We start from the raw sequence: 12964 nt of genomic DNA, 5'->3' as shown, positions 1-12964 counted from the left end.
AAGCTGGAATCCAATATCTAATGGCCGATTTTTAGCGAGTCCACACGCCAGGGTGGTTGGGGTCCAATGCAGCCCCGGCCAGGCCCAGGCCCCTTGGACTGGGCCACAGGAGGACACAGAGGAGGGTCCCGGCCCCCACGAAGCGGTGCCGGCAGTTCTCCACGGGCTTGGGCGTTTTCCAGAGGTAGGAGATGGAGGGGACTGATTTCTTCAGCGCCCCACAAACCACGCCACCCCACCCCACCCATGGGACACATCCCCAGAGAGAGACGCCCCATACACTGGCTGTGCCCCAGCCCTGGCCCGGGGGAATAGGCGGCAGCCCACCCACAGGGCGAGGGGGGGCGCAGCTGAAAGGGGTTGTGGGGGAGGGCGGCCCCTGGCTGGGGTCAAAGGGCGAGCGCCCCGCGCGAGCGCGCGTGCGCAGTCAGCGTCAGCGGCGGCGACGCGCCGGGGGTGGGCAGCGGGTAGGTGAAGGAGGCCGGGCGAGGAGACGAGGGGGGCTGGGAGGGCTCCACCTTGGCGAGTCCAGCCGTGGAGGCGCATCTTGTGTGAGTGAGTGTGAGTGTGTGTGTGTGTGTATAGAGAGACAGCCCCCCGCCCCGCCCCGCCCATCACCCCCGTCCCTGGGAGCCCGCGGGACCCGGCCGGCGAACTCAACAGGCCCGGCCCGGCGCGGGGCCTGGGGCGGGAGGCGGCGGCGGCGGCGGCGGCGGCGGCGGCGGCGGCGGCGGCGGCGGCGGGGGGAAAGCGCAGAGAGGCTCGGCTTCTTGAGTGGGGCAGGGGCGGCCTCCGCCGCCGTCTAGGGCCACACCACCCTGAACGCCCCCGATCTCGTCTGGTCTCGGAAGCTAAGCAGGGTGGGGCCCGGTTAGGACTTGGATGGGAGACCGCCTGGGAATACCGGGTGCCTCAGGCTGCTTCTTTTTTTTTTTTTTTTTTTTGCCTCTTGTTCTGTCCCCTTTCTGGGAGCGCGGCGGCGGCCCGGTGTGGGGGTGACCCCAACCCTCAGCGCCCGCCGCGGTGCCTGGCGCCCCAGCCCGCACCGTGGGGCCTCCTCTTGTCCCAAGCCGAGACACCGCCGCCACGCGGCAGCATGCGTGGCATCTGGACTGTCAGGTCTCAGACCAAAGGTCTGCTCTGTGGGAACCGACACGCTGGAGGAAACCTTGAGAGTCTGAGAGGGGAGGGAGTTCCAGAAGAAGGCCAGGATGTCATTTTGAGGGAGTATGTGACCAGAACTCGTCCCGTTGCTTTTGGGGGTTCTATGGGCTCCACGCAGGAATCTTTGGTGGTGGCACCTGATGTTGGGGGATCCGGAGTCACACCCAGACCTGCTCCACAGGCCTCCTTTTACTTTTCTCTTCGGATTCATTATTTTTAAAAAGTGTCTCTTACCTCTATTATTGCATTTTCTTTCCTCTCTCTTTTCAAGCAGATGATGGGAGTACAAGTATTCAGGTGACATGTATTGCCCGTGCCCCCCTCCCCCCTGTGTTCTCATTCATATACCTCTCATGTTGTTCCAGCGTATTGTGGGGGTACCAGTGTTAAGGTCGGGTACGTTGCCCTCTCCAAGCCTCCCCCCTGGGGTCAGAGCTTCAAGTGCGCCCATCCCCCAGTCGGTGCGCACCCACCCCATTCCTAATGGATGTGGATGCCCATCCCCTCCCCCCACCCGCCCGACACCCACCCGATGAAGGTGATTCCTCTCCGTCCACTTAGGTGTCCATCCGTTCGTTCCAATTTGCTGGTGAGCGCGCTCACGTGGTGCTCGTGTGTCCATTCTTGGGATACTTGGCTTACTGGAACAGGTTCCAGCTCTGGCCAGGAGAACACGAGAGGTGCCCTCTCACCGCTGCTCCTCACAGCCGAATGGCACTCCGTGGTGTCCACGCGCCACATTTTATTCATGCACTCCTGGATGGATGGGCACTCGGGTCGCTTCCACGTCTTTGCGATTGTGAATTGTGCCCTAACTGTAACCCTAACCCTTACCCAGCCCGTCTCCTCTGCCCCTGCCTGACGCACTCCTCCCCGGCCAGGCCCGTCACTGTCCTGGGCCCCCGCCTGACCGGCTCCTCCCCGCCCGGCCTGTCACCGTCCTCTGCCCCTGCCTGACATGCTCCTTCCCGCCCGGCCTCTCACCGTCCTCGGCCCCTGCCTGACCGGCTCCTCCGTCGCCTGGGCCTTCCAAGGGCTTGGTGTGGACGCTGCTTCCAGGAAGCCCTCCAGAAACCCGGCAGCAGGGTGGCCGCAGCAGTCTCCAGCAGCCGTCCCTAAGTCGAGTGCGGGGGACGTGCCCCCGCTGTGCCGCGGGGGCCCAGCCTGGTGTCTTCCCTGAGGCCCTGCGGCTGCAGGCTGCTGCCGCTCCCCGCAAGGGGAGAGCCAAGGGGAGAGCCGCGGAGGTGGGGACCGCCTCCTGATGGGGACGTACGTACACGCAGCTCTCCAAGGCGGATCCCGGGGCTCTCTGTCCTGCCCGAAGGCCCAGCGGGCCTGCGGGTCCTTAGAGTGGCAAAAACATCCGAAAGCTGAGACTGAGGGTCCGGTGGGTGTCTGCACTTTTGTGCTGGGCACCCCAGGGAGGCCCGGGGGCTGGCTGGACAACGTGGTCTGCTGGGCGGGGGGCTTGGAGGAGCAACTGATGCCCTTTGCACCTTGGGTAGCAAGAGTCTGAGGTGTCTCTGAGCCCTGTGCCATGTCCGGGGGGGGGAGGTGCGGGGGGGGGAGGAGGAGGAGGAGGAGGTGGGAAGGGCCGGGGCCTGCAGTCCTGTTCCCGGGGTGGCACGGCAAGTGGCTTCTTCCACAGGCTGCTTGGCCTGGGCTCCCTGCACCTGGGCCTTTGGGGGACTGGCCCTGTGCTTGCCAACACTTCCTGCAGGGACCCAGAGCTGGGAGGTGGCATCTCTCAGCCCTGGGTCGGGCAGAGCCCCAGCGGGCCATGCCCACAACCTCTCTCAGCACCGGTCCCCCAGAAGGCTCCTTGGGGACCAGGATTCTCTTGCGGTGACTCTCTAAGGTCTGGCCCCTGGATGGAGGGGCACCAGGAGTAGAGGAGCAGGAAGGGGAAGGGGGTGGCCATGCGAGGGGACACTTTGAGGCCAAGTCCCAGCTTCAGCCTGATCCTCCTGGGAACCCCGCTCTGAGACAAGGAGCCGGGCTTCGCATTCCCACAGCAGCCAGTCGTGGGCTGAGGACACCTGGGGCGTTGGGAACTCCCTGGCTTCTCCTTGGTTTAACATCTAGAGCTGCTTGCGAATCGGGCCGCCACACACACCCGAGCGCAGGTGTCTTCCGCACAGACTGCGGTCCTCGCTCTTCTGAACCTCGCTAGCTCGCCACCCACCCACCCATGGGTGAACCTGGTCAGGGTACTTTCTCTCGGGGGCAGACTCTTTTCCGGGCGGGCTACCGGTGTCTCTGTTTGCTCGTTTCTTTCTTCCATTTCGGGAAAGGCTTCCTTGCTGGGTGTGGAAATCTCCTATGCCTTCCCTCGCCTATTCTGTCAGCTTTAAAATTCTCTTTCAGTTGCCACCCTCACAGATGGATTAGGAAACTCTTTCCGGTGCACTCATTAGTGAAATGACCTCAAGGAAGCTGGAATCCAATATCTAATGGCCGATTTTTAGCGAGTCCACACGCCAGGGTGGTTGGGGTCCAATGCAGCCCCGGCCAGGCCCAGGCCCCTTGGACTGGGCCACAGGAGGACACAGAGGAGGGTCCCGGCCCCCACGAAGCGGTGCCGGCAGTTCTCCACGGGCTTGGGCGTTTTCCAGAGGTAGGAGATGGAGGGGACTGATTTCTTCAGCGCCCCACAAACCACGCCACCCCACCCCACCCATGGGACACATCCCCAGAGAGAGACGCCCCATACACTGGCTGTGCCCCAGCCCTGGCCCGGGGGAATAGGCGGCAGCCCACCCACAGGGCGAGGGGGGGCGCAGCTGAAAGGGGTTGTGGGGGAGGGCGGCCCCTGGCTGGGGTCAAAGGGCGAGCGCCCCGCGCGAGCGCGCGTGCGCAGTCAGCGTCAGCGGCGGCGACGCGCCGGGGGTGGGCAGCGGGTAGGTGAAGGAGGCCGGGCGAGGAGACGAGGGGGGCTGGGAGGGCTCCACCTTGGCGAGTCCAGCCGTGGAGGCGCATCTTGTGTGAGTGAGTGTGAGTGTGTGTGTGTGTGTGTATAGAGAGACAGCCCCCCGCCCCGCCCCGCCCATCACCCCCGTCCCTGGGAGCCCGCGGGACCCGGCCGGCGAACTCAACAGGCCCGGCCCGGCGCGGGGCCTGGGGCGGGAGGCGGCGGCGGCGGCGGCGGCGGCGGCGGCGGCGGGGGGAAAGCGCAGAGAGGCTCGGCTTCTTGAGTGGGGCAGGGGCGGCCTCCGCCGCCGTCTAGGGCCACACCACCCTGAACGCCCCCGATCTCGTCTGGTCTCGGAAGCTAAGCAGGGTGGGGCCCGGTTAGGACTTGGATGGGAGACCGCCTGGGAATACCGGGTGCCTCAGGCTGCTTCTTTTTTTTTTTTTTTTTTTTGCCTCTTGTTCTGTCCCCTTTCTGGGAGCGCGGCGGCGGCCCGGTGTGGGGGTGACCCCAACCCTCAGCGCCCGCCGCGGTGCCTGGCGCCCCAGCCCGCACCGTGGGGCCTCCTCTTGTCCCAAGCCGAGACACCGCCGCCACGCGGCAGCATGCGTGGCATCTGGACTGTCAGGTCTCAGACCAAAGGTCTGCTCTGTGGGAACCGACACGCTGGAGGAAACCTTGAGAGTCTGAGAGGGGAGGGAGTTCCAGAAGAAGGCCAGGATGTCATTTTGAGGGAGTATGTGACCAGAACTCGTCCCGTTGCTTTTGGGGGTTCTATGGGCTCCACGCAGGAATCTTTGGTGGTGGCACCTGATGTTGGGGGATCCGGAGTCACACCCAGACCTGCTCCACAGGCCTCCTTTTACTTTTCTCTTCGGATTCATTATTTTTAAAAAGTGTCTCTTACCTCTATTATTGCATTTTCTTTCCTCTCTCTTTTCAAGCAGATGATGGGAGTACAAGTATTCAGGTGACATGTATTGCCCGTGCCCCCCTCCCCCCTGTGTTCTCATTCATATACCTCTCATGTTGTTCCAGCGTATTGTGGGGGTACCAGTGTTAAGGTCGGGTACGTTGCCCTCTCCAAGCCTCCCCCCTGGGGTCAGAGCTTCAAGTGCGCCCATCCCCCAGTCGGTGCGCACCCACCCCATGCCTAATGGATGTGGATGCCCCTCCCCTCCCCCCACCCGCCCGACACCCACCCGATGAAGGTGATTCCTCTCCGTCCACTTAGGTGTCCATCCGTTCGTTCCAATTTGCTGGTGAGCGCGCTCACGTGGTGCTCGTGTGTCCATTCTTGGGATACTTGGCTTACTGGAACGGGTTCCAGCTCTGGCCAGGAGAACACGAGAGGTGCCCTCTCACCGCTGCTCCTCACAGCCGAATGGCACTCCGTGGTGTCCACGCGCCACATTTTATTCATGCACTCCTGGATGGATGGGCACTCGGGTCGCTTCCACGTCTTTGCGATTGTGAATTGTGCCCTAACTGTAACCCTAACCCTTACCCAGCCCGTCTCCTCTGCCCCTGCCTGACGCACTCCTCCCCGGCCAGGCCCGTCACTGTCCTGGGCCCCCGCCTGACCGGCTCCTCCCCGCCCGGCCTGTCACCGTCCTCTGCCCCTGCCTGACATGCTCCTTCCCGCCCGGCCTCTCACCGTCCTCGGCCCCTGCCTGACCGGCTCCTCCGTCGCCTGGGCCTTCCAAGGGCTTGGTGTGGACGCTGCTTCCAGGAAGCCCTCCAGAAACCCGGCAGCAGGGTGGCCGCAGCAGTCTCCAGCAGCCGTCCCTAAGTCGAGTGCGGGGGACGTGCCCCCGCTGTGCCGCGGGGGCCCAGCCTGGTGTCTTCCCTGAGGCCCTGCGGCTGCAGGCTGCTGCCGCTCCCCGCAAGGGGAGAGCCAAGGGGAGAGCCGCGGAGGTGGGGACCGCCTCCTGATGGGGACGTACGTACACGCAGCTCTCCAAGGCGGATCCCGGGGCTCTCTGTCCTGCCCGAAGGCCCAGCGGGCCTGCGGGTCCTTAGAGTGGCAAAAACATCCGAAAGCTGAGACTGAGGGTCCGGTGGGTGTCTGCACTTTTGTGCTGGGCACCCCAGGGAGGCCCGGGGGCTGGCTGGACAACGTGGTCTGCTGGGCGGGGGGCTTGGAGGAGCAACTGATGCCCTTTGCACCTTGGGTAGCAAGAGTCTGAGGTGTCTCTGAGCCCTGTGCCATGTCCGGGGGGGGGAGGTGCGGGGGGGGGGGGAGGAGGAGGAGGAGGAGGTGGGAAGGGCCGGGGCCTGCAGTCCTGTTCCCGGGGTGGCACGGCAAGTGGCTTCTTCCACAGGCTGCTTGGCCTGGGCTCCCTGCACCTGGGCCTTTGGGGGACTGGCCCTGTGCTTGCCAACACTTCCTGCAGGGACCCAGAGCTGGGAGGTGGCATCTCTCAGCCCTGGGTCGGGCAGAGCCCCAGCGGGCCATGCCCACAACCTCTCTCAGCACCGGTCCCCCAGAAGGCTCCTTGGGGACCAGGATTCTCTTGCGGTGACTCTCTAAGGTCTGGCCCCTGGATGGAGGGGCACCAGGAGTAGAGGAGCAGGAAGGGGAAGGGGGTGGCCATGCGAGGGGACACTTTGAGGCCAAGTCCCAGCTTCAGCCTGATCCTCCTGGGAACCCCGCTCTGAGACAAGGAGCCGGGCTTCGCATTCCCACAGCAGCCAGTCGTGGGCTGAGGACACCTGGGGCGTTGGGAACTCCCTGGCTTCTCCTTGGTTTAACATCTAGAGCTGCTTGCGAATCGGGCCGCCACACACACCCGAGCGCAGGTGTCTTCCGCACAGACTGCGGTCCTCGCTCTTCTGAACCTCGCTAGCTCGCCACCCACCCACCCATGGGTGAACCTGGTCAGGGTACTTTCTCTCGGGGGCAGACTCTTTTCCGGGCGGGCTACCGGTGTCTCTGTTTGCTCGTTTCTTTCTTCCATTTCGGGAAAGGCTTCCTTGCTGGGTGTGGAAATCTCCTATGCCTTCCCTCGCCTATTCTGTCAGCTTTAAAATTCTCTTTCAGTTGCCACCCTCACAGATGGATTAGGAAACTCTTTCCGGTGCACTCATTAGTGAAATGACCTCAAGGAAGCTGGAATCCAATATCTAATGGCCGATTTTTAGCGAGTCCACACGCCAGGGTGGTTGGGGTCCAATGCAGCCCCGGCCAGGCCCAGGCCCCTTGGACTGGGCCACAGGAGGACACAGAGGAGGGTCCCGGCCCCCACGAAGCGGTGCCGGCAGTTCTCCACGGGCTTGGGCGTTTTCCAGAGGTAGGAGATGGAGGGGACTGATTTCTTCAGCGCCCCACAAACCACGCCACCCCACCCCACCCATGGGACACATCCCCAGAGAGAGACGCCCCATACACTGGCTGTGCCCCAGCCCTGGCCCGGGGGAATAGGCGGCAGCCCACCCACAGGGCGAGGGGGGGCGCAGCTGAAAGGGGTTGTGGGGGAGGGCGGCCCCTGGCTGGGGTCAAAGGGCGAGCGCCCCGCGCGAGCGCGCGTGCGCAGTCAGCGTCAGCGGCGGCGACGCGCCGGGGGTGGGCAGCGGGTAGGTGAAGGAGGCCGGGCGAGGAGACGAGGGGGGCTGGGAGGGCTCCACCTTGGCGAGTCCAGCCGTGGAGGCGCATCTTGTGTGAGTGAGTGTGAGTGTGTGTGTGTGTGTGTATAGAGAGACAGCCCCCCGCCCCGCCCCGCCCATCACCCCCGTCCCTGGGAGCCCGCGGGACCCGGCCGGCGAACTCAACAGGCCCGGCCCGGCGCGGGGCCTGGGGCGGGAGGCGGCGGCGGCGGCGGCGGCGGCGGCGGCGGCGGCGGGGGGAAAGCGCAGAGAGGCTCGGCTTCTTGAGTGGGGCAGGGGCGGCCTCCGCCGCCGTCTAGGGCCACACCACCCTGAACGCCCCCGATCTCGTCTGGTCTCGGAAGCTAAGCAGGGTGGGGCCCGGTTAGGACTTGGATGGGAGACCGCCTGGGAATACCGGGTGCCTCAGGCTGCTTCTTTTTTTTTTTTTTTTTTTTTGCCTCTTGTTCTGTCCCCTTTCTGGGAGCGCGGCGGCGGCCCGGTGTGGGGGTGACCCCAACCCTCAGCGCCCGCCGCGGTGCCTGGCGCCCCAGCCCGCACCGTGGGGCCTCCTCTTGTCCCAAGCCGAGACACCGCCGCCACGCGGCAGCATGCGTGGCATCTGGACTGTCAGGTCTCAGACCAAAGGTCTGCTCTGTGGGAACCGACACGCTGGAGGAAACCTTGAGAGTCTGAGAGGGGAGGGAGTTCCAGAAGAAGGCCAGGATGTCATTTTGAGGGAGTATGTGACCAGAACTCGTCCCGTTGCTTTTGGGGGTTCTATGGGCTCCACGCAGGAATCTTTGGTGGTGGCACCTGATGTTGGGGGATCCGGAGTCACACCCAGACCTGCTCCACAGGCCTCCTTTTACTTTTCTCTTCGGATTCATTATTTTTAAAAAGTGTCTCTTACCTCTATTATTGCATTTTCTTTCCTCTCTCTTTTCAAGCAGATGATGGGAGTACAAGTATTCAGGTGACATGTATTGCCCGTGCCCCCCTCCCCCCTGTGTTCTCATTCATATACCTCTCATGTTGTTCCAGCGTATTGTGGGGGTACCAGTGTTAAGGTCGGGTACGTTGCCCTCTCCAAGCCTCCCCCCTGGGGTCAGAGCTTCAAGTGCGCCCATCCCCCAGTCGGTGCGCACCCACCCCATGCCTAATGGATGTGGATGCCCCTCCCCTCCCCCCACCCGCCCGACACCCACCCGATGAAGGTGATTCCTCTCCGTCCACTTAGGTGTCCATCCGTTCGTTCCAATTTGCTGGTGAGCGCGCTCACGTGGTGCTCGTGTGTCCATTCTTGGGATACTTGGCTTACTGGAACGGGTTCCAGCTCTGGCCAGGAGAACACGAGAGGTGCCCTCTCACCGCTGCTCCTCACAGCCGAATGGCACTCCGTGGTGTCCACGCGCCACATTTTATTCATGCACTCCTGGATGGATGGGCACTCGGGTCGCTTCCACGTCTTTGCGATTGTGAATTGTGCCCTAACTGTAACCCTAACCCTTACCCAGCCCGTCTCCTCTGCCCCTGCCTGACGCACTCCTCCCCGGCCAGGCCCGTCACTGTCCTGGGCCCCCGCCTGACCGGCTCCTCCCCGCCCGGCCTGTCACCGTCCTCTGCCCCTGCCTGACATGCTCCTTCCCGCCCGGCCTCTCACCGTCCTCGGCCCCTGCCTGACCGGCTCCTCCGTCGCCTGGGCCTTCCAAGGGCTTGGTGTGGACGCTGCTTCCAGGAAGCCCTCCAGAAACCCGGCAGCAGGGTGGCCGCAGCAGTCTCCAGCAGCCGTCCCTAAGTCGAGTGCGGGGGACGTGCCCCCGCTGTGCCGCGGGGGCCCAGCCTGGTGTCTTCCCTGAGGCCCTGCGGCTGCAGGCTGCTGCCGCTCCCCGCAAGGGGAGAGCCAAGGGGAGAGCCGCGGAGGTGGGGACCGCCTCCTGATGGGGACGTACGTACACGCAGCTCTCCAAGGCGGATCCCGGGGCTCTCTGTCCTGCCCGAAGGCCCAGCGGGCCTGCGGGTCCTTAGAGTGGCAAAAACATCCGAAAGCTGAGACTGAGGGTCCGGTGGGTGTCTGCACTTTTGTGCTGGGCACCCCAGGGAGGCCCGGGGGCTGGCTGGACAACGTGGTCTGCTGGGCGGGGGGCTTGGAGGAGCAACTGATGCCCTTTGCACCTTGGGTAGCAAGAGTCTGAGGTGTCTCTGAGCCCTGTGCCATGTCCGGGGGGGGGGAGGTGCGGGGGGGGGGAGGAGGAGGAGGAGGAGGTGGGAAGGGCCGGGGCCTGCAGTCCTGTTCCCGGGGTGGCACGGCAAGTGGCTTCTTCCACAGGCTGCTTGGCCTGGGCTCCCTGCACCTGGGCCTTTGGGGGACTGGCCCTGTGCTTGCCAACACTTCCTGCAGGGACCCAGAGCTGGGAGGTGGCATCTCTCAGCCCTGGGTCGGGCAGAGCCCCAGCGGGCCATGCCCACAACCTCTCTCAGCACCGGTCCCCCAGAAGGCTCCTTTGGGACCAGGATTCTCTTGCGGTGACTCTCTAAGGTCTGGCCCCTGGATGGAGGGGCACCAGGAGTAGAGGAGCAGGAAGGGGAAGGGGGTGGCCATGCGAGGGGACACTTTGAGGCCAAGTCCCAGCTTCAGCCTGATCCTCCTGGGAACCCCGCTCTGAGACAAGGAGCCGGGCTTCGCATTCCCACAGCAGCCAGTCGTGGGCTGAGGACACCTGGGGCGTTGGGAACTCCCTGGCTTCTCCTTGGTTTAACATCTAGAGCTGCTTGCGAATCGGGCCGCCACACACACCCGAGCGCAGGTGTCTTCCGCACAGACTGCGGTCCTCGCTCTTCTGAACCTCGCTAGCTCGCCACCCACCCACCCATGGGTGAACCTGGTCAGGGTACTTTCTCTCGGGGGCAGACTCTTTTCCGGGCGGGCTACCGGTGTCTCTGTTTGCTCGTTTCTTTCTTCCATTTCGGGAAAGGCTTCCTTGCTGGGTGTGGAAATCTCCTATGCCTTCCCTCGCCTATTCTGTCAGCTTTAAAATTCTCTTTCAGTTGCCACCCTCACAGATGGATTAGGAAACTCTTTCCGGTGCACTCATTAGTGAAATGACCTCAAGGAAGCTGGAATCCAATATCTAATGGCCGATTTTTAGCGAGTCCACACGCCAGGGTGGTTGGGGTCCAATGCAGCCCCGGCCAGGCCCAGGCCCCTTGGACTGGGCCACAGGAGGACACAGAGGAGGGTCCCGGCCCCCACGAAGCGGTGCCGGCAGTTCTCCACGGGCTTGGGCGTTTTCCAGAGGTAGGAGATGGAGGGGACTGATTTCTTCAGCGCCCCACAAACCACGCCACCCCACCCCACCCATGGGACACATCCCCAGAGAGAGACGCCCCATACACTGGCTGTGCCCCAGACCTGGCCCGGGGGAATAGGCGGCAGCCCACCCACAGGGCGAGGGGGGGCGCAGCTGAAAGGGGTTGTGGGGGAGGGCGGCCCCTGGCTGGGGTCAAAGGGCGAGCGCCCCGCGCGAGCGCGCGTGCGCAGTCAGCGTCAGCGGCGGCGACGCGCCGGGGGTGGGCAGCGGGTAGGTGAAGGAGGCCGGGCGAGGAGACGAGGGGGGCTGGGAGGGCTCCACCTTGGCGAGTCCAGCCGTGGAGGCGCATCTTGTGTGAGTGAGTGTGAGTGTGTGTGTGTGTGTGTATAGAGAGACAGCCCCCCGCCCCGCCCCGCCCATCACCCCCGTCCCTGGGAGCCCGCGGGACCCGGCCGGCGAACTCAACAGGCCCGGCCCGGCGCGGGGCCTGGGGCGGGAGGCGGCGGCGGCGGCGGCGGCGGCGGCGGCGGCGGCGGGGGGAAAGCGCAGAGAGGCTCGGCTTCTTGAGTGGGGCAGGGGCGGCCTCCGCCGCCGTCTAGGGCCACACCACCCTGAACGCCCCCGATCTCGTCTGGTCTCGGAAGCTAAGCAGGGTGGGGCCCGGTTAGGACTTGGATGGGAGACCGCCTGGGAATACCGGGTGCCTCAGGCTGCTTCTTTTTTTTTTTTTTTTTTTTTGCCTCTTGTTCTGTCCCCTTTCTGGGAGCGCGGCGGCGGCCCGGTGTGGGGGTGACCCCAACCCTCAGCGCCCGCCGCGGTGCCTGGCGCCCCAGCCCGCACCGTGGGGCCTCCTCTTGTCCCAAGCCGAGACACCGCCGCCACGCGGCAGCATGCGTGGCATCTGGACTGTCAGGTCTCAGACCAAAGGTCTGCTCTGTGGGAACCGACACGCTGGAGGAAACCTTGAGAGTCTGAGAGGGGAGGGAGTTCCAGAAGAAGGCCAGGATGTCATTTTGAGGGAGTATGTGACCAGAACTCGTCCCGTTGCTTTTGGGGGTTCTATGGGCTCCACGCAGGAATCTTTGGTGGTGGCACCTGATGTTGGGGGATCCGGAGTCACACCCAGACCTGCTCCACAGGCCTCCTTTTACTTTTCTCTTCGGATTCATTATTTTTAAAAAGTGTCTCTTACCTCTATTATTGCATTTTCTTTCCTCTCTCTTTTCAAGCAGATGATGGGAGTACAAGTATTCAGGTGACATGTATTGCCCGTGCCCCCCTCCCCCCTGTGTTCTCATTCATATACCTCTCATGTTGTTCCAGCGTATTGTGGGGGTACCAGTGTTAAGGTCGGGTACGTTGCCCTCTCCAAGCCTCCCCCCTGGGGTCAGAGCTTCAAGTGCGCCCATCCCCCAGTCGGTGCGCACCCACCCCATGCCTAATGGATGTGGATGCCCCTCCCCTCCCCCCACCCGCCCGACACCCACCCGATGAAGGTGATTCCTCTCCGTCCACTTAGGTGTCCATCCGTTCGTTCCAATTTGCTGGTGAGCGCGCTCACGTGGTGCTCGTGTGTCCATTCTTGGGATACTTGGCTTACTGGAACGGGTTCCAGCTCTGGCCAGGAGAACACGAGAGGTGCCCTCTCACCGCTGCTCCTCACAGCCGAATGGCACTCCGTGGTGTCCACGCGCCACATTTTATTCATGCACTCCTGGATGGATGGGCACTCGGGTCGCTTCCACGTCTTTGCGATTGTGAATTGTGCCCTAACTGTAACCCTAACCCTTACCCAGCCCGTCTCCTCTGCCCCTGCCTGACGCACTCCTCCCCGGCCAGGCCCGTCACTGTCCTGGGCCCCCGCCTGACCGGCTCCTCCCCGCCCGGCCTGTCACCGTCCTCTGCCCCTGCCTGACATGCTCCTTCCCGCCCGGCCTCTCACCGTCCTCGGCCCCTGCCTGACCGGCTCCTCCGTCGCCTGGGCCTTCCAAGG

The 12964-nt window shown here is 64.0% G+C and overlaps 4 pseudogenes; all 4 read left to right on the top strand.

Annotated features, from left to right (window-relative positions):
- The first annotated feature begins 800 nt into the window (after positions 1-800).
- Positions 801-919, top strand: LOC142865476 (uncharacterized; annotated as a pseudogene).
- A 3465-nt stretch (positions 920-4384) lies between these two features.
- LOC142865474 (uncharacterized) lies at positions 4385-4503 on the top strand (annotated as a pseudogene).
- A 3471-nt stretch (positions 4504-7974) lies between these two features.
- Positions 7975-8093, top strand: LOC142865473 (uncharacterized; annotated as a pseudogene).
- Positions 8094-11564: 3471 nt separating this feature from the next.
- On the top strand, positions 11565-11683 carry LOC142865472 (uncharacterized; annotated as a pseudogene).
- The last annotated feature ends 1281 nt before the right edge of the window (positions 11684-12964 follow it).

The sequence above is a fragment of the Microcebus murinus genome, chromosome 28 (assembly GCF_040939455.1).
Source record: "Microcebus murinus isolate Inina chromosome 28, M.murinus_Inina_mat1.0, whole genome shotgun sequence".
Taxonomy (NCBI): Eukaryota; Metazoa; Chordata; class Mammalia; order Primates; family Cheirogaleidae; genus Microcebus; species Microcebus murinus.
This window is presented reverse-complemented; position numbering and strand designations above follow the sequence as displayed.